Source organism: Orcinus orca, unplaced genomic scaffold, assembly GCF_937001465.1.
Source record: "Orcinus orca unplaced genomic scaffold, mOrcOrc1.1 scaffold_93, whole genome shotgun sequence".
NCBI lineage: Eukaryota > Metazoa > Chordata > Mammalia > Artiodactyla > Delphinidae > Orcinus > Orcinus orca.
In genome coordinates, this window is record NW_026043894.1 from 137,186 (window position 1) to 164,561 (window position 27,376).

The window sequence follows — 27,376 nt, forward strand, 5'->3', positions numbered from 1 at the left end:
AACCAACTTATGCTTGCTTAAGGGGAAAGGTGAGTTGGGGTGCTGCATAAAACCAGAGATTGAAATGAGCACAGATAAAGTTCCTTACGCCAAATATGGAATAGACAAGAGCTACTCCTTGCTCAACGAAATGGACTCAACACCCCATATTAAACGCCTAAGAATATACATGACTACTAAGTATCTAAAAACCTATGGATTGCTATGTCTCCGAAAGAGAATCAAGCGTGTGTACAGGGGCATAAACGCAGCAGTGATAGGATTGTAGAGGTTCAGTGAGCAAATGAAGACCCTTTGAAGTCATATTGTATGGTACCCATTTCACGGGTCTCAACTCTCCAGGTTTAAGGGATTCTTCCTTCAGATAAAACATGCATGTGGAACCCAGAGTATGATCAACCGTGTGATCGGGAGATGTGTTCCAATATGTCTCAGTTCTCGTCCCCTAGTACTCGGGTGCAACATTCCAGACGCTTTACTAACACTCTGCTGACTTGGAGAGTCAGTGCCTTTAACCTCCTGTTTGGCCCAGTTTGCAATTTCTGCGGAAGATGAACAGGAATAGGGAGAACCAATGAGAGACTAGCTGGAGGTGACTGGATGGGCAAATTTAACTCTCATTTCCCACCAGGAAGAGGAATTAACCAAAGGCTCTGCGTGCTGTGCCGGAACCAGATTAGGGTCTGAAGCAATACTGTGGTGTTGCGGCCAGCTCACAAGAAAGCGCGTTGAAGAAAGGAGCTCAGGGGCACTGTAATTCACAAACCTGCAGAGTTATAAATGACAGCTATCGTCCAAAAATATACTGAAGTAAGGCTGCCAAGAGGACTTGAAAGCGGGGCAGAATTGCAGGAAACCGATTTCAGGTGGTAGACTGGAATTGCATTTAAAGCATAGGAAAAGAGGCAGAACGTCGACAATGATGCACTTGGCCAAAAAGGGTGTATGCGTTTTTTCCTGAATATATTCAGGAAAAAATGCATACGCCCTTTTTGGCCAACCAAGCAAGCTTGCAAAGGAAATCTGCACTACAATGAAGTCTCAATTCCCTGCGGTCAAAAGGGCCATCTGAAGAAAGTGTAAAATCCAGAACGGCAGGACAGTCCATGGAGAACTGGGAACCTTGTTATGCTGATGGGCGTGATGTAAATTGCGAACAGCCACTCGGGGGAAGTGTATGGTGTTTCCTGAAACATCTAAAAAACAAACCAACAGAGCCTAGGGCACTTCCACTTATGGTCCTATAGCTTAGGGAAATTAAAATCAAAAAGACACAGCCACCCCAAAGTTTGGGACAGCTCTGTTTACAAGAACCTAGTCTACACTACAAGTTCAATATCGCAGAAAGTGAAAAATGGATAAAGAAGTTGTGGTACTTACGTACAATGCAATACCACTCAGCAATGAAATCTATGTCATCAGGCCCGTAGCAGCATAATGAGTGGATTCAGGTATGATGATTCTAACTGAAATAAGTCACAAGAAAAAGAAACATCATAAGATATCACTAATACACGGAATGTAAACTTGGCTACAAAGGAACTGAATTACAAAACAGAACAGGGTCTCAAATTCAGAAAACCAACTTATGCTTGCTTAAGGGGAAAGGTGAGTTGGGGTGCTGCATAAAACCAGAGATTGAAATGAGCACAGATAAAGTTCCTTAAGCCAAATATGTAATAGACAAGAGCTACTCCTTGCTCAACGAAATGGACTCAACACCCCATATTAAACGCCTAAGAATGTACCTGACTACTAAGTATCTTAAAACTTATGGATTGCTATGTCTCCGAAAGAGAATCAAGCCTGTGTACAGGGGCATAAACGCAGCAGTGATAGTATTGGAGAGGTTCCGTGAGCAAATCAAGACCCTTTGAAGTCATATTGCATGGTACCCATTTCACGGGTCTCAACTCTCCAGGTTTAAGGGATTCTTCCTTCAGCTAAAACATGCATGTGGAAACCAGAGTATGACCAACTGTGTGATTGGGAGACGTGTTGAAATATGTCTCAGTTCTCGTCCCCTGGTACTCGGGTGCAACATTCCAGATGCTTTACTAACACTCTCCCGACTTGGAGAGTCAGTGCCTTTAACCTCCTGTTTGGCCCAGTTTGCAATTTCTGCGGAAGATGAACAGGAATAGGGAGAACCAATGAGAGACTAGCTGGAGGTGTCTGGAAGGGCAAATTTAACTCTCATTTCCCACCAGGAAGAGGAATTAACCAAAGGCTCAGCGTGCCGTGCCAGAACCAGATTAAGGCCTGAAGCAATACTGCGGTGTTGCGGCCAGCTCACAAGAAAGCGAGTTGAAGAAAGGAGCTCAGGGGCACTGTAATTCACAAACCTGCAGAGTTATAAATGACAGCTATCGCCCAAAAATATACTGAAGTAAGCCTGACAAGAGGACTTGAATGCGGGGCAAAATTGCAGGAAACCAATTTCAAGAGGTAGACTGGAATTGCATTTAAAGCATAGGAAAGGAGGCAGAACGTCCACAATGATGCACTTGGACAAAAAGGGCATATTCGTTTTTCCTGAATATATTGAGGAAAAAACGCATATGCCCTTTTTGGCCATCCAAGCACGCTTGCAAAGGAAATCTGCACTACAATGAAGTCTCACTTCCCCCCGGTCAAAAGGGCCATCTGAAAAAAGTGTAAAATCCAGAAAGGCAGGACAGGCCATGGAGAACTGGGAGCCTTGTTATGCTGATGAGCAGGATGTAAATTGCCAACAGCCACTGGGGAGAAGTGTATGGTGTTTCCTGAAACATCTAAAAAACAAAGCAACAGAGCCTAGGGCACTTCCACTTATGGTCCTATAGCTTAGGGAAATTAAAATCAAAAAGACACAGCCACCCCAAAGTCTGGGACGGCTCTGTTTACAAGAACCTCCTTTACTTTACAAGTTCAATATCGCAGAAAGCAAAAAATGGAGAAAGAAGTTTTGGTACTTACATACAATGCAATATCACTCAGCAATGAAATCTATGTCATCAGGCCCGTAGCAGCATAATGAGTGGATTCAGGTATGATGATTCCAACTGAAATAAGTCACACAGAAAAAGAAACATCATAAGATATCACTAATACACGGAATGTAAACTAAGCTACACAGGAACTTAATTACAAAACACAACAGGGCCTCAAATGTAGAAAACCACCTTATGCTTGCTTAAGGGGAAAGGTGAGTTGGGGTGCTGCATAAAACCAGAGATTGAAATGAGGACAGATAAATTTCCTTAAGTCAAATATGTAATACACAAGAGCTACTCCTTGCTCAATGAAATGGACTCACAACCCCTTATTAAACGCCTAAGAATGTACCTGACTAGTAAGTATCTTAAAACCTATGGATTGCTATGTCTCCGAAAGAGAATCAAGCGTGTGTACAGGGGCATAAATGCAGAAATGATAGGACTGGAGAGTTTCGGTGAGCAAATGAAGACCCTTTGAAGTCATATTGCATGGTACCCATTCCAAGAGTCTCAACTCTCCAGGTTTAAGGGATTCTTCCTTCAGCTAAAGCATGCATGTGGAACCCAGAGTATGATCAACCATGTGATCGGGAGACGTGTTCCAATATGTGTCAGTTCTCGTCCCCTGGTACTCGGGTGCATCATTCCAGACGCTTTACTAACACTCTCCCGACTTGGAGAGTCAGTGCCTTTAAACTCCTGTTTGGCCCAGTTTGCAATTTCTGCGGAAGATGAACTGGAATAGGGAGAACCAATGAGAGACTAGCTGGAGGTGTCTGGACGGGCAAATTTAACTCTCATTTCCCACCAGGAAGAGGAATTAACCAAAGGCTCAGCGTGCCATGCCGGAACCAGATTAGGGCCTGAAGCAATCCTGCGGTGTTGCGGCCAGCTCAAAAGAAAGCGAGTTGAAGAAAGGAGCTCAGGGGCACTGTAATTCACAAACCTGCAGACTTATAAATGACAGCTATCGTCCAAAAATATACTGAAGTAAGGCTGCCAAGAGGACTTGAAAGCGGGGCAGAATTGCAGGAAACCGATTTCAGGAGGTAGACTGGAATTGCATTTAAAGCATAGGAAAAGAGGCAGAACGTCCACAATGATGCACTTGGCCAAAAAGGGCGTATGCGTTTTTTCCTGAATATATTCAGGAAAAAACGCATACGCCCTTTTTGGCCAACCAAGCAAGCTTGCAAAGGAAATCTGCACTACAATGAAGTCTCACTTCCCCCCAGTCAAAAGAGCCATCTGAAAAAAGTGTAAAATCCAGAAAGGCAGGACAGGCCATGGAGAACTGGGAGCCTTGTTATGCTGATGGGCTGGATGTAAATTGCCAACAGCCACTCAGGAGAAGTGTATGGTGTTTCCTGAAACATCTAAAAAACAAAGCACCAGAGCCTAGGGCACTTCCACTTATGGTCCTATAGCTTAGGGAAATTAAAATCAAAAAGACACAGCCACCCCAATGTTTGGGACGGCTCTGTTTACAAGAACCTCGTTTACGGTACAAGTTCAATATCGCAGAAAGTGAAAAATGGATAAAGAATTTGTGGTACTTACGTACAATGCAATATCACTCAGCAATGACATCTATGTCAACAGGCCCGTAGCAGAAAATGAGTGGGTTCAGGTATGATGATTCTAACTGAAATAAGTCACACAGAAAAAGAAACATCATAAGATATCACTAATACACTGAATGTAAACTTGGCTACACAGGAACTGAATTACAAAAGAGAACAGGGTCTCAAATTTAGAAAACCAACTTATGCTTGCTTAAGGGGAAAGGTGAGTTGGGGTGCTGCATAAAACCAGAGATTGAAATGAGCACAGATAAAGTTCCTTAAGCCAAATATGTAATAGACAAGAGCTATTCCTTGCTCAACGAAATAGATTCAACACCCCATATTAAACGCCAAAGAATGTACCTGACTAGTAAGTATCTTAAAACCTATTGATTGCTATGTCTCGGAAAGAGAATCAAGCGTGTGTACAGGGGCATAAATGCAGCAGTGATAGGATTGGAGAGGTTCGGTGAGCAAATGAAACCCTTTGAAGTCATACTGCATGGTACCCATTGCACGGGTCTCAACTCTCCAGGTTTAAGGGATTCTTCCTTCAGCTGAAACATGCATGTGGAACCCAGAGTATGATAAACTGTGTGATCGGGAGACGTGTTCCAATATGTCTCAGTTTTCGTCCCCTGGTACTCGGGTGCAACATTCCAGATGCTTTACTAACACTCTCCCGACTTGGAGAGTCAGTGCCTTTAACCTCCTGTTTGGCCCAGTTTGCAATTTCTGCGGAAGATGAACAGGAATAGGGAGAACCAATGAGAGACTAGCTGGAGGTGTCTGGAAGGGCAAATTTAACTCTCATTTCCCACCAGGAAGAGGAATTAACCAAAGGCTCAGCGTGCCGTGCCGGAACCAGATTAAGGCCTGAAGCAATACTGCGGTGTTGCGGCCAGCTCACAAGAAAGCGAGTTGAAGAAAGGAGCTCAGGGGCACTGTAATTCACAAACCTGCAGAGTTATAAATGACAGCTATCGCCCAAAAATATACTGAAGTAAGCCTGACAAGAGGACTTGAATGCGGGGCAAAATTGCAGGAAACCAATTTCAAGAGGTAGACTGGAATTGCATTTAAAGCATAGGAAAGGAGGCAGAACGTCCACAATGATGCACTTGGACAAAAAGGGCATATGCGTTTTTCCTGAATATATTGAGGAAAAAACTCATATGCCCTTTTTGGCCATCCAAGCACGCTTGCAAAGGAAATCTGCACTACAATGAAGTCTCACTTCCCCCCGGTCAAAAGGGCCATCTGAAAAAAGTGTAAAATCCAGAAAGGCAGGACAGGCCATGGAGAACTGGGAGCCTTGTTATGCTGATGAGCAGGATGTAAATTGCCAACAGCCACTGGGGAGAAGTGTATGGTGTTTCCTGAAACATCTAAAAAACAAAGCAACAGAGCCTAGGGCACTTCCACTTATGGTCCTATAGCTTAGGGAAATTAAAATCAAAAAGACACAGCCACCCCAAAGTCTGGGACGGCTCTGTTTACAAGAACCTCCTTTACTTTACAAGTTCAATATCGCAGAAAGCAAAAAATGGAGAAAGAAGTTTTGGTACTTACATACAATGCAATATCACTCAGCAATGAAATCTATGTCATCAGGCCCGTAGCAGCATAATGAGTGGATTCAGGTATGATGATTCCAACTGAAATAAGTCACACAGAAAAAGAAACATCATAAGATATCACTAATACACGGAATGTAAACTAAGCTACACAGGAACTTAATTACAAAACACAACAGGGCCTCAAATGTAGAAAACCACCTTATGCTTGCTTAAGGGGAAAGGTGAGTTGGGGTGCTGCATAAAACCAGAGATTGAAATGAGGACAGATAAATTTCCTTAAGTCAAATATGTAATACACAAGAGCTACTCCTTGCTCAATGAAATGGACTCACAACCCCTTATTAAACGCCTAAGAATGTACCTGACTAGTAAGTATCTTAAAACCTATGGATTGCTATGTCTCCGAAAGAGAATCAAACGTGTGTACAGGGGCATAAATGCAGAAATGATAGGACTGGAGAGTTTCGGTGAGCAAATGAAGACCCTTTGAAGTCATATTGCATGGTACCCATTCCAAGAGTCTCAACTCTCCAGGTTTAAGGGATTCTTCCTTCAGCTAAAGCATGCATGTGGAACCCAGAGTATGATCAACCATGTGATCGGGAGACGTGTTCCAATATGTGTCAGTTCTCGTCCCCTGGTACTCGGGTGCATCATTCCAGACGCTTTACTAACACTCTCCCGACTTGGAGAGTCAGTGCCTTTAAACTCCTGTTTGGCCCAGTTTGCAATTTCTGCGGAAGATGAACTGGAATAGGGAGAACCAATGAGAGACTAGCTGGAGGTGTCTGGACGGGCAAATTTAACTCTCATTTCCCACCAGGAAGAGGAATTAACCAAAGGCTCAGCGTGCCATGCCGGAACCAGATTAGGGCCTGAAGCAATCCTGCGGTGTTGCGGCCAGCTCAAAAGAAAGCGAGTTGAAGAAAGGAGCTCAGGGGCACTGTAATTCACAAACCTGCAGACTTATAAATGACAGCTATCGTCCAAAAATATATGGAACTAAGGCTGCCAACAGGACTTGAAAGCGGTTCAGAATTGCTGGAAACCGATTTCAGGAGGTAGACTGGAATTGCATTTAAAGCATAGGAAAAGAGGCAGAACGTCCACAATGATGCACTTGGCCAAAAAGGGCGTATGCGTTTTTTCCTGAATATATTCAGGAAAAAATGCATACGCCCTTTTTGGCCAACCAAGCAAGCTTGCAAAGGAAATCTGCACTACAATGAAGTCTCAATTCCCTGCGGTCAAAAGGGCCATCTGAAGAAAGTGTAAAATTCAGAAAGGCAGGACAGGCCATGGAGAACTGGGAGCCTTGTTATGCTGATGGGCGTGATGTAAATTGCGAACAGCCACTCGGGGGAAGTGTATGGTGTTTCCTGAAACATCTAAAAAACAAACCAACAGAGCCTAGGGCACTTCCACTTATGGTCCTATAGCTTAGGGAAATTAAAATCAAAAAGACACAGCCACCCCAAAGTTTGGGACAGCTCTGTTTACAAGAACCTAGTCTACACTACAAGTTCAATATCGCAGAAAGTGAAAAATGGATAAAGAAGTTGTGGTACTTACGTACAATGCAATACCACTCAGCAATGAAATCTATGTCATCAGGCCCGTAGCAGCATAATGAGTGGATTCAGGTATGATGATTCTAACTGAAATAAGTCACAAGAAAAAGAAACATCATAAGACATCACTAATACACGGAATGTAAACTTGGCTACAAAGGAACTGAATTACAAAACAGAACAGGGTCTCAAATTCAGAAAACCAACTTATGCTTGCTTAAGGGGAAAGGTGAGTTGGGGTGCTGCATAAACCCAGAGATTGAAATGAGCACAGATAAAGTTCCTTAAGCCAAATATGTAATAGACAGGTGCTACTCCTTGCTCAACGAAATGGACTCAACACCCCATATTAAACGCCTGAGAATGTACCTGACTAGTAAGTATCTTAAAACCTATGGATTGCTATGTCTCCAAAAGAGAATCAAGCGTGTGTACAGGGGCATAAACGCAGCAGTGATAGGATTGGAGAGGTTCGGTGAGCAAATGAAGAACCTTTGAAGTCATATTGCATGGTACCCATTCCACGGGTCTCAACTCTCCAGGTTTAAGGGATTCTTCCTTCAGCTAAAACATGCATGTGGAACCCAGAGTATGATCAACTGTGTGATCGGGAGACATGTTGAAATATGTCTCAGTTCTCGTCCCCTGGTACTCAGGTTCAACATTCCAGACGCTTTACTAACACTCTCCCGACTTGGAGAGTCAGTGCCTTTAACCTCCTGTTTGGCCCAGTTTGCAAATTCCGCGGAAGATGAACAGGAATAGGGTGAACCAATGAGAGACTAGCTGGAGGTGTCTGGACAGGCAAATTTAACTCCCATTTCCCACCAGGAAGAGGAATTAACCAAAGGCTCAGCGTGACGTGCCAGAAGCAGATTAGGGCCTGAAGCAATCCTGCGGTGTTGCGGCCAGCTCACAAGAAAGCGAGTTGAAGAAAGGAGCTCAGGGGCACTGTAATTCACAAACCTGCAGAGTTATAAATGACAGCTATCGTCCAAAAATATACTGAAGTAAGGCTGCCAAGAGGACTTGAAAGCGGGGCAGAATTGCAGGAAACCGATTTCAGGAGGTAGACTGGAATTGCATTTAAAGCATAGGAAAAGAGGCAGAACGTCCACAATGATGCACTTGGCCAAAAAGGGCGTATATGTTTTTTTCCTGAATATATTCAGGAAAAAAAGCATACGCCCTTTTTGGGCAACCAAGCAAGCTTGCAAAGGAAATTTGCACTACAATGAAGTCTCACTTCCCCGCGGTCAAAAGGGCCATCTGAAAAAAGTGTAAAATACAGAAAGGCAGGACAGGCCATGGAGAACTGGGAGCCTTGTTATGCTGATGGGCAGGATGTAAATTGCCAACAGCCACTCGGGAGAAGTGTATGGTGTTTCCTGAAACATCTAAAAAACAAAGTAACAGAGCCTAGGGCACTTCCACTTATGGTCCTAGAGCTTAGGGAAATTAAAATCAAAAAGACACAGCCACCCCAAATTTTGGGACGGCTCTGTTTACAAGAACCTCGTTTATGGTACAAGTTCAATATCACAGAAAGTGAAAAATGGATAAAGAAGTTGTGGTACTTACGTACAATGCAATATCACTCAGCAATGAAATCTATGTCATCAGGCCCGGAGCAGCATAGTGAGTGGATTCAGGTATGACGATTCTAACTGAAATAAGTCACACAGAAAAAAAAACATCATAAGATATCACTAATACATGGAATGTAAACTTGGTTACACAGAAACTGAATTACAAAACAGAACACTGTCTCAAATGTAGAAAACCAACTTATGCTTGCTTAAGGGGAAAGGTGAGTTGGGGTGCTGCATAAAACCAGAGATTGAAATGAGCACAGATAAAGTTCCTTAAGCCAAATATGTAATAGACAAGAGCTACTCCTTGCTCAACGAAATGGACTCAAAACCCCATATTAAACGCCTAATAATGTACCTGACTAGTAAGTATCTTAAAACCTATGGATTGCTATGTCTCTGAAAGAGAATCAATCATGAGTACAGTGGCATAAATGCAGCAGTGAGAGGATTGGAGAGGTTCGGTGAGCAAAGGAAGACCCTTAGAAGTCATATTGCATGGTACCCATTCCACAGGTCTCAACTCTCCAGGTTTAAGGGATTCTTCCTTCAGCTAAAACATGCATGTGGAACCCAGAGTATGATCAACCGTGTGATCGGAAGACGTGTTCAAATATGTCTCAGTTTTCGACCCCTGGTACTTGGGTGCAACATTCCAGACGCTTTACTAACACTCTGCCGACTTAGAGAGTCAGTGCCTTTAACCTCCTGTTTGGCCCAGTTTGCAATTTCTGCGGAAGATGAACAGGAATAGGGAGAACCAATGAGAGACTACCTGCAGGTGTCTGGACGGGCAAATTTAACTCTCATTTCCCACCAGGAAGAGGAATTAAGCAAAGGCTCAGCGTGCCGTGCCACAACCAGATTAGGGCCTGAAGCAATCTTGCGGTGTTGCGGCCAGCTCACAAGAAAGCGAGTTGAAGAAAGGAGCTCAGGGGCACTGTAATTCACACACCTGCAGAGTTATAAATGACAGCTATCGTCCAAAAATATACTGAAGTAAGGCTGCCAAGAGGACTTGAATGCGGGGCAGAATTGCAGGAAACCAATTTCAGGAGGTACACTGGAATTGCATTTAAAGCATAGGAAAAGAGGCAGAATGTCGACAATGATGCACTTGGCCAAAAAGTGCATATGTGTTTTTTCCTGAATATATTCAGGAAAAAACGCATATGCCCTTTTTGGCCAACCAAGCAAGCTTGCAAATGAAATCTGCACTACAGTGAAGTCTCACATCTCCGTGGTCAAAAGGGCCATCTGAAAAAAGTGTAAAGTCCAGAAAGGCAGGACAGGCCATGGAGAACTGGGAGCCTTGTTATGCTGATGGGCGGGATGTAAATTGCAAACAGCCACTGGGGAGAAGTGTATGGTGTTTCCTGAAACATCTAAAAAGCAAAGCAACAGAGCCTAGGGCACTTCCACTTATGGTCCTATAGCTTAGGGAAATTAAAATCAAAAAGACACAGCCACCCCAATGTTTGGGACGGCTCTGTTTACAAGAACCTCGTTTACGGTACAAGTTCAATTTCGCAGAAAGTGAAAAATGGATAAAGAAGTTGTGGTACTTACGTACAATGCAATATCACTCAGCAATGAAATCTATGTCATCAGGCCCGTAGCAGCATAGTGAGTGGATTCAGGTATGACGATTCTAACTGAAATAAGTCACACAGAAAAAAAACATCATAAGATATCACTAATACATGGAATGTAAACTTGGCTACACAGAAACTGAATTACAAAACAGAACAGAGTCTCAAATGTAGAAAACCAACTTATTCTTGCTTAAGGGGAAACGTGAGTTGGGGTGCTGCATAAAACCAGAGATTGAAATGAGCACAGATAAAGTTCCTTAAGCCATATATGTAATAAACAAGAGCTACTCCTTGTTCAACGAAATGGACTCAACACCCCATATTAAACCCCTATGTATGTACCTCACTAGTAAGTATCTTAAAACCTATGGATTGCTATGTCTCCAAAAGAGAATCAAGCGTGTGTACAGTGGCATAAACGCAACAGTGATAGGATTGGAGAGGTTCGGTGAGCAAATGAAGACCCTTTGAAGTCATATTTCATGGTACCCATTCCACGGGTCTCAACTCTCCAGGTTTAAGGGATTCTTCCTTCAGCTGAAACATGCCTGTGGAACCCAGAGTATGATCAACCGTGTGATCCGGAGATGTGTTCAAATATGTCTCAGTTTTCATCCCCTGGTACTCGGGTGCAACATTCCAGATGCTTTACTAACACTCTCCAGACTTGGAGAGTCAGTGCCTTTAACCTCCTGTTTGGCCCAGTTTGCAATTTCTGCGGAAGATGAACAGGAATAGGGAGGACCAGTGAGAGACTAGCTGGAGGTTTCTGGACGGGCAAATTTAACTCTCATTTCCCACCAGGAAGAGGAATTAACCAAAGGCTCAGCGTGCCGTGACGGAACCAGATTAGGGCCTGAAACAATCCGGCGGTTTTGCGGCCAGCTCAGAAAAAAGCGAGTTGAAGAAAGAAGCTCAGGGGCACGGTAATTCACAAACCTGTAGAGTTATAAATGACAGCTATCGTCCAAAAATATACTGAAGTAAGGCTGCCAAGAGGACTTGAAAGCGCGGCAGAATTGCAGGAAACCGATTTCAGGAGGTAGACTGGAATTGCATTTAAAGCATAGGAAAAGAGGCAGAACATCGACAATGATGCACTTGGCCAAAAAGGGCGTATATGTTTTTTTCCTGAATATATTCAGGAAAAAAAGCATACGCCCTTTTTGGGCAACCAAACAAGCTTGCAAAGGAAATTTGCACTACAATGAAGTCTCACTTCCCCGCGGTCAAAAGGGCCATCTGAAAAAAGTGTAAAATACAGAAAGGCAGGACAGGCGTTGGAGAACTGGGAGCCTTGTTATGCTGATGGGCAGGATGTAAATTGCCAACAGCCACTCGGGAGAAGTGTATGGTGTTTCCTGAAACATCTAAAAAACAAAGCAACAGAGCCTAGGGCACTTCCACTTATGGTCCTAGAGCTTAGGGAAATTAAAATCAAAAAGACACAGCCACCCCAAATTTTGGGACGGCTCTGTTTACAAGAACCTCGTTTATGGTACAAGTTCAATATCGCAGAAAGTGAAAAATGGATAAAGAAGTTGTGGTACTTACGTACAATGCAATATCACTCAGCAATGAAATCTATGTCATCAGGCCCGTAGCAGCATAGTGAGTGGATTCAGGTATGACGATTCTAACTGAAATAAGTCACACAGAAAAAGAAACATCATAAGATATCACTAATACATGGAATGTAAACTTGGTTACACAGAAACTGAATTACAAAACAGAACAGAGTCTCAAATGTAGAAAACCAACTTATGCTTGCTTAAGGGGAAAGGTGAGTTGGGGTGCTGCATAAAACCAGAGATTGAAATGAGCACAGATAAAGTTCCTTAAGCCAAATATGTAATAAACAAGAGCTACTCCTTTTTCAACGAAATGGACTCAACACCCCATATTAAACGCCTATGTATGTACCTCACTAGTAAGTATCTTAAAACCTATGGATTGCTATGTCTCCGAAAGAGAATCAAGCCTGTGTACAGTGGCATAAACGCAACAGTGATAGGATTGGAGAGGTTCGGTGAGCAAATGAAGACCCTTTGAAGTCATATTTCATGGTACCCATTCCACGGGTCTCAAATCTCCAGGTTTAAGGGATTCTTCCTTCAGCTGAAACATGCCTGTGGAACCCAGAGTATGATCAACCGTGTGATCCGGAAATGTGTTCAAATATGTCTCAGTTTTCGTCCCCTGGTACTCGGGTGCAACATTCCAGATGCTTTACTAACACTCTCCCGACTTGGAGAGTCAGTGCCTTTAACCTCCTGTTTGGCCCAGTTTGCAATTTCTGCGGAAGATGAACAGGAATAGGGAGGACCAGTGAGAGACTAGCTGGAGGTGTCTGGACGGGCAAATTTAACTCTCATTTCCCACCAGGAAGAGGAATTAACCAAAGGCTCAGCGTGCCGTCCCGGAACCAGATTAGGGCCTGAAACAATCCTGCGGTGTTGCGGCCAGCTCACAAGAAAGCGAGTTGAAGAAAGAAGCTCAGGGGCACTGTAATTCACAAACCTGCAGAGTTATAAATGACAGCTATCGTCCAAAAATATACTGAAGTAAGGCTGCCAAGAGGACTTGAAAGCGGGGCAGAATTGCAGGAAACCGATTTCAGGAGGTAGACTGGAATTGCATTTAAAGCATAGGAAAAGAGGCAGAACGTGGACAATGATGCACTTGGCCAAAAAGGGCGTATGCGTTTTTTCCTGAATATATTCAGGAAAAAAAGCATACGCCCTTTTTGGCCAACCAAGCAAGCTTGCAAATGAAATCTGCACTACAATGAAGTCTCACATCTCCGTGGTCAAAAGGGGCATCTGAAAAAAGTGTAAAGTCCAGAAAGGCAGGACAGGCCATGGAGAACTGGGAGCCTTGTTATGCTGATGGGTGGGATGTAAATTGCCAACAGCCACTGGGGAGAAGTGTATGGTGTTTCCTGAAACATCTAAAAAACAAAGCAACAGAGCCTAGGGCACTTCCACTTATGGTCCTATAGCTTAGGGAAATTAAAATCAAAAAGACACAGCCACCCCAAAATTTGGTTCGGCTCTTATTACAAGAACCTCGTTTACAGTACAAGTTCAATATCACAGAAAGTGAAAAATGGATAAAGAAGTTGTGGTACTTACGTACAATGCAATATCACTCAGCAATGAAATCTATGTCATCAGGCACGTAGCAGCATAATGAGTGGATTCAGGTATGATGATTCTAACTGAAATAAGTCACACAGAAAAAGAAACATCATAAGATATCACTAATACACGGAATGTAAACTTGGCTACACAGGAACTGGATTACAAAACAGAACAGGGTCTCAAATTTAGAAAACCAACTTATGCTTGCTTAAGGGGAAAGGTGAGTTGGGGTGCTGCATAAAACCAGAGATTGAAATGAGCACAGATAAAGTTCCTTAAGCCAAATATGTAATAGACAAGAGCTACTCCTTGCTCAACGAAATGGACTCAAAACCCAATGTTAAACACCGTATAATGTACCTGACTAGTAAGTATCTTAAAACCTAAAGATTGCTATGTCTCTGAAAGAGAATCAAGCGTGAATACAGGGGCATAAACGCAGCAGTGATAGGATTAGAGAGGTTCGCTGAGCAAATGAAGACCCTTTGAAGTCATATTGCATGGTACCCATTCCACAGGTCTCAACTCTCCAGGTTTAAGGGATTCTTCCTTCAGCTAAAACATGCATGTGGAACCCAGAGTATGATCAACCGTGTGATCGGAAGACGTGTTCAAATATGTCTCAGTTTTCGACCCCTGGTACTCGGGTGCCACATTCCAGACGCTTTAATAACACTCTCCCGACTTAGAGAGTCAGTGCCTTTAACCTCCTGTTTGGCCCAGCTTGCAATTTCTGCGGAAGATGAACAGGAATAGGGAGAACCAATGAGCGACTACCTGCAGGTGCCTGGACGGGCAAATTTAACTCTCATTTCCCACCAGGAACAGGAATTAACCAAAGGCTCAGCGTGCCGTGCCACAACCAGATTAGTGCCTGAAGCAATCCTGCGGTGTTGCGGCCAGCTCACAAGAAAGCGAGTTGAAGAATGGAGCTCAGGGGCACTGTAATTCACACACCTGCAGAGTTATAAATGACAGCTATCGTCCAAAAATATACTGAAGTAAGGCTGCCAAGAGGACTTGAATGCAGGGCAGAATTGCAGGAATCCAATTTCAGGAGGTACACTGGAATTGCATTTAAAGCATAGGAAAAGAGGCAGAATGTCGACAATGATGCACTTGGCCAAAAAGGGCCTATGTGTTTTTTCCTGAATATATTCAGGAAAAAACGCATATGCCCTTTTTGGCCAACCAAGCAAGCTTGCAAATGAAATCTGCAGTACAATGAAGTCTCACATCTCCCTGGTCAAAAGGGCCATCTGAAAAAAGTGTAAAGTCCAGAAAGGCAGGACAGGCCATGGAGAACTGGGAGCCTTGTTATGCTGATGGGCGGGATGTAAATTGCAAACAGCCACTGGGGAGAAGTGTATGGTGTTTCCTGAAACATCTAAAAAACAAAGCAACAGAGCCTAGGGCACTTCCACTTATGGTCCTATAGCTTAGGGAAATTAAAATCAAAAAGACACAGCCACCCAAAAATTTCGGACTGCTCTGTTTACAAGAACCTCGTTTATGTTACAAGTTCAATATCGCAGAAAGTGAAAAATGGATAAAGAAGTTGTGGTACTTACGTACAATGCAATATCACTCAGCAATGAAATCTATGTCATCAGGCCCATAGCAGCATAGTGAGTGGATTCAGGTATGACGATTCTAACTGAAATAAGTCACACAGAAAAAGAAACATCATAAGATATCACTAATACATGGAATGTAAACTTGGCTACACAGAAACTGAATTACAAAACAGAACAGAGTCTCAAATGTAGAAAACCAACTTATGCTTGCTTAAGGGGAAACGTGAGTTGGGGTGCTGCATAAAACCAGAGATTGAAATGAGCACAGATAAAGTTCCTTAAGCCATATATGTAATACACAAGAGCTACTCCTTGTTCAACGAAATGGGCTCAACACCCCATATTAAACGCCTAAGTATGTACCTGACTAGTAAGTATCTTAAAACCTATGGATTGCTATGTCTCCGAAAGAGAATCAAACGTGTGTACAGTGGCATAAACGCAACAGTGATAGTATTGGAGAGGTTCGGTGAGCAAATGAAGACCCTTTGAAGTCATATTTTATGGTACCTATTCCACGGGTCTCAACTCTCCAGGTTTAAGGGATTCTTCCTTCAGCTGAAACATGCCTGTGGAACCCAGAGTATGATCAACCGTGTGATCCGGAGATGTGTTCAAATATGTCTCAGTTTTCGTCCCTGGTACTTGGGTGCAACATTCCAGATGCTTTACTAACACTCTGCCGACTTGGAGAGTCAGTGCCTTTAACCTCCTGTTTGGCCCAGTTTGCAATTTCTGCGGAAGATGAACAGGAATAGGGAGGACCAGTGAGAGACTAGCTGGAGGTTTCTGGACGGGCAAATTTAACTCTCATTTCCCACCAGGAAGAGGAATTAACCAAAGGCTCAACGTGCGGTGCTGGAACCAGATTAGGGCCTGAAACAATCCTGCGGTGTTTCGGCCAGCTCACAAGAAAGCGAGTTGAAGAAAGGAGCTCAGGGGCACTGTAATTCACAAACCTGCAGAGTTATAAATGACAGCTATCGTCCAAAAATATACTGAAGTAAGGCTGCCAAGAGGACTTGAAAGCGGGGCAGAATTGCAGGAAACCGATTTCAGGAGGTAGACTGGAATTGCATTTAAAGCATAGGAAAAGAGGCAGAACGTCGACAATGATGCACTTGGCCAAAAAGGGCGTATGCGTTTTTTCCTGAATATATTCAGGAAAAACGCATACGCCCTTTTTGGCCAACCAAGCAAGCTTGCAAAGGAAATCTGCACTACAATGCAGTCTCACTTCCCCACGGTCAAAAGGGCCATCTCAAAAAGTGTAAAATCCAGAAAGGCAGGACAGGCGTTGGAGAACTGGGAGCCTTGTTATGCTGATGGGTGGGATGTAAATTGCCAACAGCCACTCGGGAGAAGTGTATGGTGTTTCCTGAAACATCTAAAAAACAAAGCAACAGAGCCTAGGGCACTTCCACTTATGGTCCTATAGCTTAGGGAAATTAAAATCAAAAAGACACAGCCACCCCAAAATTTGGTACGGCTCTTATTACAAGAACCTCGTTTACGGTACAAGTTCAATATCACAGAAAGTGAAAAATGGATAAAGAAGTTGTGGTACTTATGTACAATGCAATATCACTCAGCAATGAAATCTATGTCATCAGGCACGTAGCAGCATAATGAGTGGATTCAGGTATGATGATTCTAACTGAAATAAGTCACACAGAAAAAGAAACATCATAAGATATCACTAATACACGGAATGTAAACTTGGCTACACAGGAACTGGATTACAAAACAGAACAGGGTCTCAAATGTAGAAAACCAACTTATGCTTGCTTAAGGGGAAAGGTGAGTTGGGGTGCTGCATAAAACCAGAGATTGAAATGAGCACAGATAAAGTTCCTTAAGCCAAATATGGAATAGACAAGAGCTACTCCTTGCTCAATGAAATGCACTCAAAACCCAATGTTAAACACCTTATAATGTACCTGACTAGTAAGTATCTTAAAACCTAAAGATTGCTATGTCTCTGAAAGAGAATCAAGCGTGAGTACAGGGGCATAAACGCAGCAGTGATAGGATTGGAGAGGTTCGCTGAGCAAATGAAGACCCTTAGAAGTCATATTGCATGGTACCCATTCCACAGGTCTCAACTCTCCAGGTTTAAGGGATTCTTCCTTCAGCTAAAACATGCATGTGGAGCCCAGAGTATGATCAACCATGTGATCGCTAGACGTGTTGAAATATGTCTCAGTTCTCATCCCCTGGTACTCGGGTGCCACATTCCAGACGCTTTACTAACACTCTCCCGACTTGGAGAGTCAGTGCCTTTAACCTCCTGCTTGGCCCAGTTTGCAAATTGCGTGGAACATGTACAAGAATAGGGAGAACCAATGAGAGACTAGCTGGAGGTGTCTGGACGGGCAAATTTAACTCTCATTTCCCACCAGGAAGAGGAATTAACCAAAGGCTCAGCGTGCCGTGCCAGAACCAGATTAGGGCCTGAAGCAATTCTGTGGTGCTGTGGCCAGCTCACAAGAAAGCGAGTTGAAGAAAGGAGCTCAGGGGCACTGTAATTCACAAACCTGCAGAGTTATAAATGACAGCTATCGTCCAAAACTATACTGAAGTAAGGCTGCCAAGAGGACTTGAAAGCGGGGCAGAATTGCAGGAAACCGATTTCAGGAGGTAGACTGGAATTGCATTTAAAGCATAGGAAAAGAGACAGAACGTCCACAATGAAGCACTTGGCCAAAAAGGGCGTACGCGTTTTTTCCTGAATATATTCAGGAAAAAAGCATACGCACTTTTTGGCCAACCAAGCAAGCTTGCAAATGAAATCTGCACTACAATGAAGTCTCACATCCCCCCGGTCAAAAGGGCCATCTGAAAAAAGTGTAAAATCCAGAAAGGCAGGACAGGCCATGGAGAACTTGTGCTGATGGGCGGGATGTAATTTGCCAACAGCCACTCAGGAGAAGTGTATGGTGTTTCCTGAAACATCTAAAAAACAAATCAACAGAGCCTAGGGCACTTCCACTTATGGTCCTATAGCTTAGGGAAATTAAAATCAAAAAGACACAGCCACCCCAAAGTTTGGGACGGCTCTGTTTACAAGAACCTCGTTTACAGTACAAGTTCAATATCGCAGAAAGTGAAAAATGGATACAGAAGTTGTGGTACTTACGTACAATGCAATATCACTCAGCAATGAAATCTATGTCATCAGGTCCGTAGCAGCATAATGAGTGGATTCAGGTATGATGATTCTAACTGAAATAAGTCACACAGAAAATGAAACATCATAAGATATCACTAATACACGGAATGTAAACTTGGCTACACAGGAACTGGATTACAAAACAGAACAGGGTCTCAAATTTAGAAAACCAACTTATGCTTGCTTAGGGGAAAGGTGAGTTGGGGTGCTGCATAAAACCAGAGATTGAAATGAGCACAGATAAAGTTCCTTAAGCCAAATATGTAATAGACAAGAGTTACTCCTTGCTCAACGTAATGGACTCAAAACCCCATGTTAAACGCTTTATAATGTACCTGACTAGTAAGTATCTTAAAACCTATGGATTGCTATGTCTCTGAAAGAGAATCAAGCGTGAGTACAGGGGCATAAACGCAGCAGTGATAGGATTGGAGAGGTTCGGTGAGCAAATGAAGACCCTTTGAAGTCATATTTCATGGCACCCATTGCACGGGTCTCAACTCTCCAAGTTTAAGGGATTCTTCCTTCAGCTAAAACACGCATGTGGAACCCAGAGTATGATCAACCATGTGATCAGGAGACGTGTTGAAATATGTCTCAGTTCTCGTTCCCTGGTACTCAGGTGCAACATTCCAGACGCTTTACTAACACTCTCCCGACTTGGAGAGTCAGTGCCTTTAACCTCCTGTTTGGCCCAGTTTGCAATTTCTGCGGAAGATGAACAGGAATAGGGAGAACCAATGAGAGACTACCTGGAGGTGTCTGGACGGGCAAATTTAACTCTCATTTCCCACCAGGAAGAGGAATTAACCAAAGGCTCAGCGTGCTGTGCCGGAACCAGATTAGGGCCTGAAGCCATCCTGCGGTGTTGCGGCCAGCTCACAAGAAAGCGAGTTGAAGAAAGGAGCTCAGGGGCACTGTAATTCACAAACCTGCAGAGTTATAAATGACAGCTATCGTCCAAAAATATACTGAAGTAAGGCTGCCAAGAGGACTTGAAAGTGGGGCAGAATTGCAGGAATCCAATTTCAGGAGGTACACTGGAATTGCATTTAAAGCATAGGAAAAGAGGCAGAACGTCGACAATGATGCACTTAGCCAAAAAGGGCGTATGCGTTTTTTCCTGAATATATTCAGGAAAAAACGCATACGCCCTTTTTGGCCAACCAAGCAAGCTTGTAAAGGAAATCTGCACTACAATGAAGACCCACTTCCCCCCCATCAAAAGAGCCATCTGAAAAAAGTGTAAAATCCAGAAAGGCAGGACAGGCCATGGAGAACTGGGAGCCTTGTTATGCTGATGGGCGGGATGTAAATTGCCAACAGCCACTCGGGAGAAGTGTATGGTGTTTCCTGAAACATCTAAAAAACAAAGCAACAGAGCCTAGGGCACTTCCACTTATGGTCCTATAGCTTAGGGAAATTAAAATCAAAAAGACACAGCCACCCCAAAGTTTGGGACGGCTCTGTTTACAAGAACCTCGTTTACGGTACAAGTTCAATTTCGCAGAAAGTGAAAAATGGATAAAGAATTTGTGGTACTTACGTACAATGCAATATCACTCAGCAATGAAATCTATGTCATCAGGCCCGTAGCAGCATAATGAGTGGATTCAGGTATGATGATTCTAACTGAAATAAGTCACACAGAAAAAGAAACATCATAAGATATCACTAATACACAGAATGTAAACTTGGCTACACAGGAACTGGATTACAAAACAGAACAGGGTCTCAAATTTAGAAAACCAACTTATGCTTGCTTAAGCGGAAAGGTGAGTTGGGGTGCTGCATAAAACCAGAGATTGAAATGAGCACAGATAAAGTTCCTTAAGCCAAATATGTAATAGACAAGAGCTACTCCTTGCTCAACGAAATGGACTCAACACCCCATATTAAACGCCTAAGAATGTACCTGACTAGTAAGTATCTTAACACCTATGGATTGCTATGTCTCTGAAAGAGAATCAAGCGTGTGTACAGTGGCATAAACGCAGCAGTGATAGGATTGGAGAGGTTCGGTGAGCAAATGCAGACCCTTTGAAGTCATATTGCATGGTACCCATTCCACGCGTCTCAACTCTCCAGGTTTAAGGGATTCTTCCTTCAGCTAAAGCATGCATGTGGAACCCAGAGTATGATCAACCGTGTGATCGGGAGACGTGTTGAAATATGTCTCAGTTCTCGTCCCCTGGTACTCGGGTGCAACATTCCAGATGCTTTACTAACACTCTCCCGACTTGGAGAGTCAGTGCCTTTAACCTCCTGTTTGGCCCAGTTTGCAATTTCTGCGGAAGATGACCAGGAATAGGGAGAACCAATGAGAGACTAGCTGGAGGTGTCTGGACGGGCAAATTTAACTCTCATTTCCCGCCAGGAAGAGGAATTAATCAAAGGCTCAGCATGCCGTGCCGGAACCTGATTAGTGCCTGAAGCAATCCTGCGGTGTTGCGGCCAGCTCACAAGAAAGCGAGTTGAAGAATGGAGCTCAGGGGCACTGTAATTCACATACCTGCAGAGTTATAAATGACAGCTATCGTCCAAAAATATACTGAAGTAAGGCTGCCAAGAGGACTTGAAAGCGGGGCAGAATTGCAGGAAACCGATTTCAGGAGGTACACAGGAATTGCATTTAAAGCATAGGAAAACAGGCAGAACGTCGACAATGATGCACTTGGCCAAAAAGGGCATATGCGTTTTTTCCTGAATATATTCAGGAAAAAACGCATACGCGCTTTTTGGCCAACCAAGCAAGCTTGCAAAGGAAATCTGCACTACAATGAAGTCTCCCTTCCCCCTTGTCAAAAGGGCCATCTGAAAAAAGTATAAAATCCAGAAAGGCAGGACAGGCCATGGAGAACTGGGAGCCTTGTTATGCTGATGGGCAGGATGTAAATTGCCAACAGCCACTCCGGAGAACTGTATGGTGTTTCCTGAAACATCTAAAAAACAAAGCAACTGAGCCTAGGGCACTTCCACTTATGGTGCTATAGCTTAGGGAAATTAAAATCAAAAAGACACAGCCACCCCAAAGTTTGGGACGGCTCTGTTTACAAGAACCTCGTTTATGGTACAAGTTCAATATCGCAGAAAGTGAAAAATGGATAAAGAAGTTGTGGTACTTACGTACAATGCAATATCAATCAGCAATGAATTCTATGTCCTCAGGCCCATAGCAGCATAGTGAGTGGATTCAGGTATGACGATTCTAACTGAAATAAGTCACACAGAAAAAGAAACAACATGAGATATCACTAATTCATGGAATGTAAACTTGGCTACACAGGAACTGGATTACAAAACAGAACAGGGTCTCAAATTTAGAAAACCAACTTATGCTTGCTTAAGGGGAAAGGTGAGTTGGGGTGCTGCATAAAACCAGAGATTGAAATGAGCACACATAAAGTTCCTTAAGCCAAATATGTAATAGACAAGAGCTACTCCTTGCTCAACGAAATGGACTCAACCCCCCCTATTAAACGCCTAAGAATGTACCTGACTAGTCAGTATCTTAAAACCTATGGATTGCTATGTCTCCGAAAGAGCATCAAGCATGTGAACAGGGGCATAAACGCAGCAGTGATAGGATTGGAGAGTTTCGGTGAGCAAATGAAGACTCTTTGAAGTCATATTGCATGGTACCCATTCCACGGGTCTCAACTCTCCAGGTTTAAGGGATTCTTCCTTCAGCTAAAACATGCATGTGGAATCCAGGGTATAATCAACCGTGTGATCGGGAGACGTGTTCTAATATGTCTCAGGTTTCGTCCCCTGGTACTCGGGTGCAACATTCCAGACGCTTTACTAACACTCTCCCGACTTGGAGAGTCAGTGCCTTTAACCTCCTGTTTGGCCCAGTTTGCAATTTCTTTGGAAGATGAACAGGAATAGGGAGAACCAATGAGAGACTAGCTGGAGGTGTCTGCATGGGCAAATTTAACTCTCATTTCCCACCAGGAAGAGGAATTAACCAAAGGCTCAGCGTGCCATGCCGGAACCAGATTAGAGCCTGAAGCAATCCTGCGGTGTTGCGGCCAGCTCACAAGAAAGCGAGTTGAAGAAAGGAGCTCAGGGGCACTGTAATTCACACACCTGCAGAGTTATAAATGACAGCTATCGTCCAAAACTATACTGAAGTAAGGCTGCCAAGAGGACTTGAAAGCGGGGCAGAATTGCAGGAAACCGATTTCAGGAGGTAGACTGGAATTGCATTTAAAGCATAGGAAAAGAGACAGAACGTCCACAATGAAGCACTTGGCCAAAAAGGGCGTACGCGTTTTTTCCTGAATATATTCAGGAAAAAAGCATACGCACTTTTTGGCCAACCAAGCAAGCTTGCAAATGAAATCTGCACTACAATGAAGTCTCACATCCCCCCGGTCAAAAGGGCCATCTGAAAAAAGTGTAAAATCCAGAAAGGCAGGACAGGCCATGGAGAACTTGTTGTGCTGATGGGCGGGATGTAATTTGCCAACAGCCACTCAGGAGAAGTGTATGGTGTTTCCTGAAACATCTAAAAAACAAATCAACAGAGCCTAGGGCACTTCCACTTATGGTCCTATAGCTTAGGGAAATTAAAATCAAAAAGACACAGCCACCCCAAAGTTTGGGACGGCTCTGTTTACAAGAACCTCGTTTACAGTACAAGTTCAATATCGCAGAAAGTGAAAAATGGATACAGAAGTTGTGGTACTTACGTACAATGCAATATCACTCAGCAATGAAATCTATGTCATCAGGTCCGTAGCAGCATAATGAGTGGATTCAGGTATGATGATTCTAACTGAAATAAGTCACACAGAAAATGAAACATCATAAGATATCACTAATACACGGAATGTAAACTTGGCTACACAGGAACTGGATTACAAAACAGAACAGGGTCTCAAATTTAGAAAACCAACTTATGCTTGCTTAGGGGAAAGGTGAGTTGGGGTGCTGCATAAAACCAGAGATTGAAATGAGCACAGATAAAGTTCCTTAAGCCAAATATGTAATAGACAAGAGTTACTCCTTGCTCAACGTAATGGACTCAAAACCCCATGTTAAACGCTTTATAATGTACCTGACTAGTAAGTATCTTAAAACCTATGGATTGCTATGTCTCTGAAAGAGAATCAAGCGTGAGTACAGGGGCATAAACGCAGCAGTGATAGGATTGGAGAGGTTCGGTGAGCAAATGAAGACCCTTTGAAGTCATATTTCATGGCACCCATTGCACGGGTCTCAACTCTCCAAGTTTAAGGGATTCTTCCTTCAGCTAAAACACGCATGTGGAACCCAGAGTATGATCAACCATGTGATCAGGAGACGTGTTGAAATATGTCTCAGTTCTCGTTCCCTGGTACTCAGGTGCAACATTCCAGACGCTTTACTAACACTCTCCCGACTTGGAGAGTCAGTGCCTTTAACGTCCTGTTTGGCCCAGTTTGCAATTTCTGCGGAAGATGAACAGGAATAGGGAGAACCAATGAGAGACTACCTGGAGGTGTCTGGACGGGCAAATTTAACTCTCATTTCCCACCAGGAAGAGGAATTAACCAAAGGCTCAGCGTGCTGTGCCGGAACCAGATTAGGGCCTGAAGCCATCCTGCGGTGTTGCGGCCAGCTCACAAGAAAGCGAGTTGAAGAAAGGAGCTCAGGGGCACTGTAATTCACAAACCTGCAGAGTTATAAATGACAGCTATCGTCCAAAAATATACTGAAGTAAGGCTGCCAAGAGGACTTGAAAGTGGGGCAGAATTGCAGGATACCAATTTCAGGAGGTACACTGGAATTGCATTTAAAGCATAGGAAAAGAGGCAGAACGTCGACAATGATGCACTTAGCCAAAAAGGGCGTATGCGTTTTTTCCTGAATATATTCAGGAAAAAACGCATATGCCCTTTTTGGGCAACCAAGCAAGCTTGTAAAGGAAATCTGCACTACAATGAAGACCCACTTCCCCCCCATCAAAAGAGCCATCTGAAAAAAGTGTAAAATCCAGAAAGGAAAGACAGGCCATGGAGAACTGGGAGCCTTGTTATGCTGATGGGCGGGATGTAAATTGCCAACAGCCACTCGGGAGAAGTGTATGGTGTTTCCTGAAACATCTAAAAAACAAAGCAACAGAGCCTAGGGCACTTCTACTTATGGTCCTATAGCTTAGGGAAATTAAAATCAAAAAGACACAGCCACCCCAAAGTTTGGGACGGCTCTGTTTACAAGAACCTCGTTTACGGTACAAGTTCAATTTCGCAGAAAGTGAAAAATGGATAAAGAATTTGTGGTACTTACGTACAATGCAATATCACTCAGCAATGAAATCTATGTCATCAGGCCCGTAGCAGCATAATGAGTGGATTCAGGTATGATGATTCTAACTGAAATAAGTCACACAGAAAAAGAAACATCATAAGATATCACTAATACACGGAATGTAAACTTGGCTACACAGGAACTGGATTACAAAACAGAACAGGGTCTCAAATTTAGAAAACCAACTTATGCTTGCTTAAGGGGAAAGGTGAGTTGGGGTGCTGCATAAAACCAGAGATTGAAATGAGCACAGATAAAGTTCCTTAAGCCAAATATGTAATAGACAATAGCTACTCCTTGCTCAACGAAATGGACTCAACACCCCATATTAAACGCCTAAGAATGTACCTGACTAGTATCTTAACACCTATGGATTGCTATGTCTCTGAAAGAGAATCAAGCGTGTGTACAGTGGCATAAACGCAGCAGTGATAGGATTGGAGAGGTTCGGTGAGCAAATGCAGACCCTTTGAAGTCATATTGCATGGTACCCATTCCACGCTTCTCAACTCTCCAGGTTTAAGGGATTCTTCCTTCAGCTAAAGCATGCATGTGGAACCCAGAGTATGATCAACCGTGTGATTGGGAGACGTGTTCCAATATGTCTCAGTTCTTGTCCCGTGGTACTCGGGTGCAACATTCCAGATGCTTTACTAACACTCTCCCGACTTGGAGAGTCAGTGCCTTTAACCTCCTGTTTGGCCCAGTTTGCAATTTCTGCGGAAGATGACCAGGAATAGGGAGAACCAATGAGAGACTAGCTGGAGGTGACTGGATGGGCAAATTTAACTCTCATTTCCCACCAGGAAGAGGAATTAACCAAAGGCTCTGCGTGCTGTGCCGGAACCAGATTAGGGTCTGAAGCAATACTGTGGTGTTGCGGCCAGCTCACAAGAAAGCGCGTTGAAGAAAGGAGCTCAGGGGCACTGTAATTCACAAACCTGCAGAGTTATAAATGACAGCTATCGTCCAAAAATATACTGAAGTAAGGCTGCCAAGAGGACTTGAAAGCGGGGCAGAATTGCAGGAAACCGATTTCAGGTGGTAGACTGGAATTGCATTTAAAGCATAGGAAAAGAGGCAGAACGTCGACAATGATGCACTTGGCCAAAAAGGGTGTATGCGTTTTTTCCTGAATATATTCAGGAAAAAATGCATACGCCCTTTTTGGCCAACCAAGCAAGCTTGCAAAGGAAATCTGCACTACAATGAAGTCTCAATTCCCTGCGGTCAAAAGGGCCATCTGAAGAAAGTGTAAAATCCAGAACGGCAGGACAGTCCATGGAGAACTGGGAACCTTGTTATGCTGATGGGCGTGATGTAAATTGCGAACAGCCACTCGGGGGAAGTGTATGGTGTTTCCTGAAACATCTAAAAAACAAACCAACAGAGCCTAGGGCACTTCCACTTATGGTCCTATAGCTTAGGGAAATTAAAATCAAAAAGACACAGCCACCCCAAAGTTTGGGACAGCTCTGTTTACAAGAACCTAGTCTACACTACAAGTTCAATATCGCAGAAAGTGAAAAATGGATAAAGAAGTTGTGGTACTTACGTACAATGCAATACCACTCAGCAATGAAATCTATGTCATCAGGCCCGTAGCAGCATAATGAGTGGATTCAGGTATGATGATTCTAACTGAAATAAGTCACAAGAAAAAGAAACATCATAAGATATCACTAATACACGGAATGTAAACTTGGCTACAAAGGAACTGAATTACAAAACAGAACAGGGTCTCAAATTCAGAAAACCAACTTATGCTTGCTTAAGGGGAAAGGTGAGTTGGGGTGCTGCATAAAACCAGAGATTGAAATGAGCACAGATAAAGTTCCTTAAGCCAAATATGTAATAGACAAGAGCTACTCCTTGCTCAACGAAATGGACTCAACACCCCATATTAAACGCCTAAGAATGTACCTGACTACTAAGTATCTTAAAACTTATGGATTGCTATGTCTCCGAAAGAGAATCAAGCCTGTGTACAGGGGCATAAACGCAGCAGTGATAGTATTGGAGAGGTTCCGTGAGCAAATCAAGACCCTTTGAAGTCATATTGCATGGTACCCATTTCACGGGTCTCAACTCTCCAGGTTTAAGGGATTCTTCCTTCAGCTAAAACATGCATGTGGAAACCAGAGTATGACCAACTGTGTGATTGGGAGACGTGTTGAAATATGTCTCAGTTCTCGTCCCCTGGTACTCGGGTGCAACATTCCAGATGCTTTACTAACACTCTCCCGACTTGGAGAGTCAGTGCCTTTAACCTCCTGTTTGGCCCAGTTTGCAATTTCTGCGGAAGA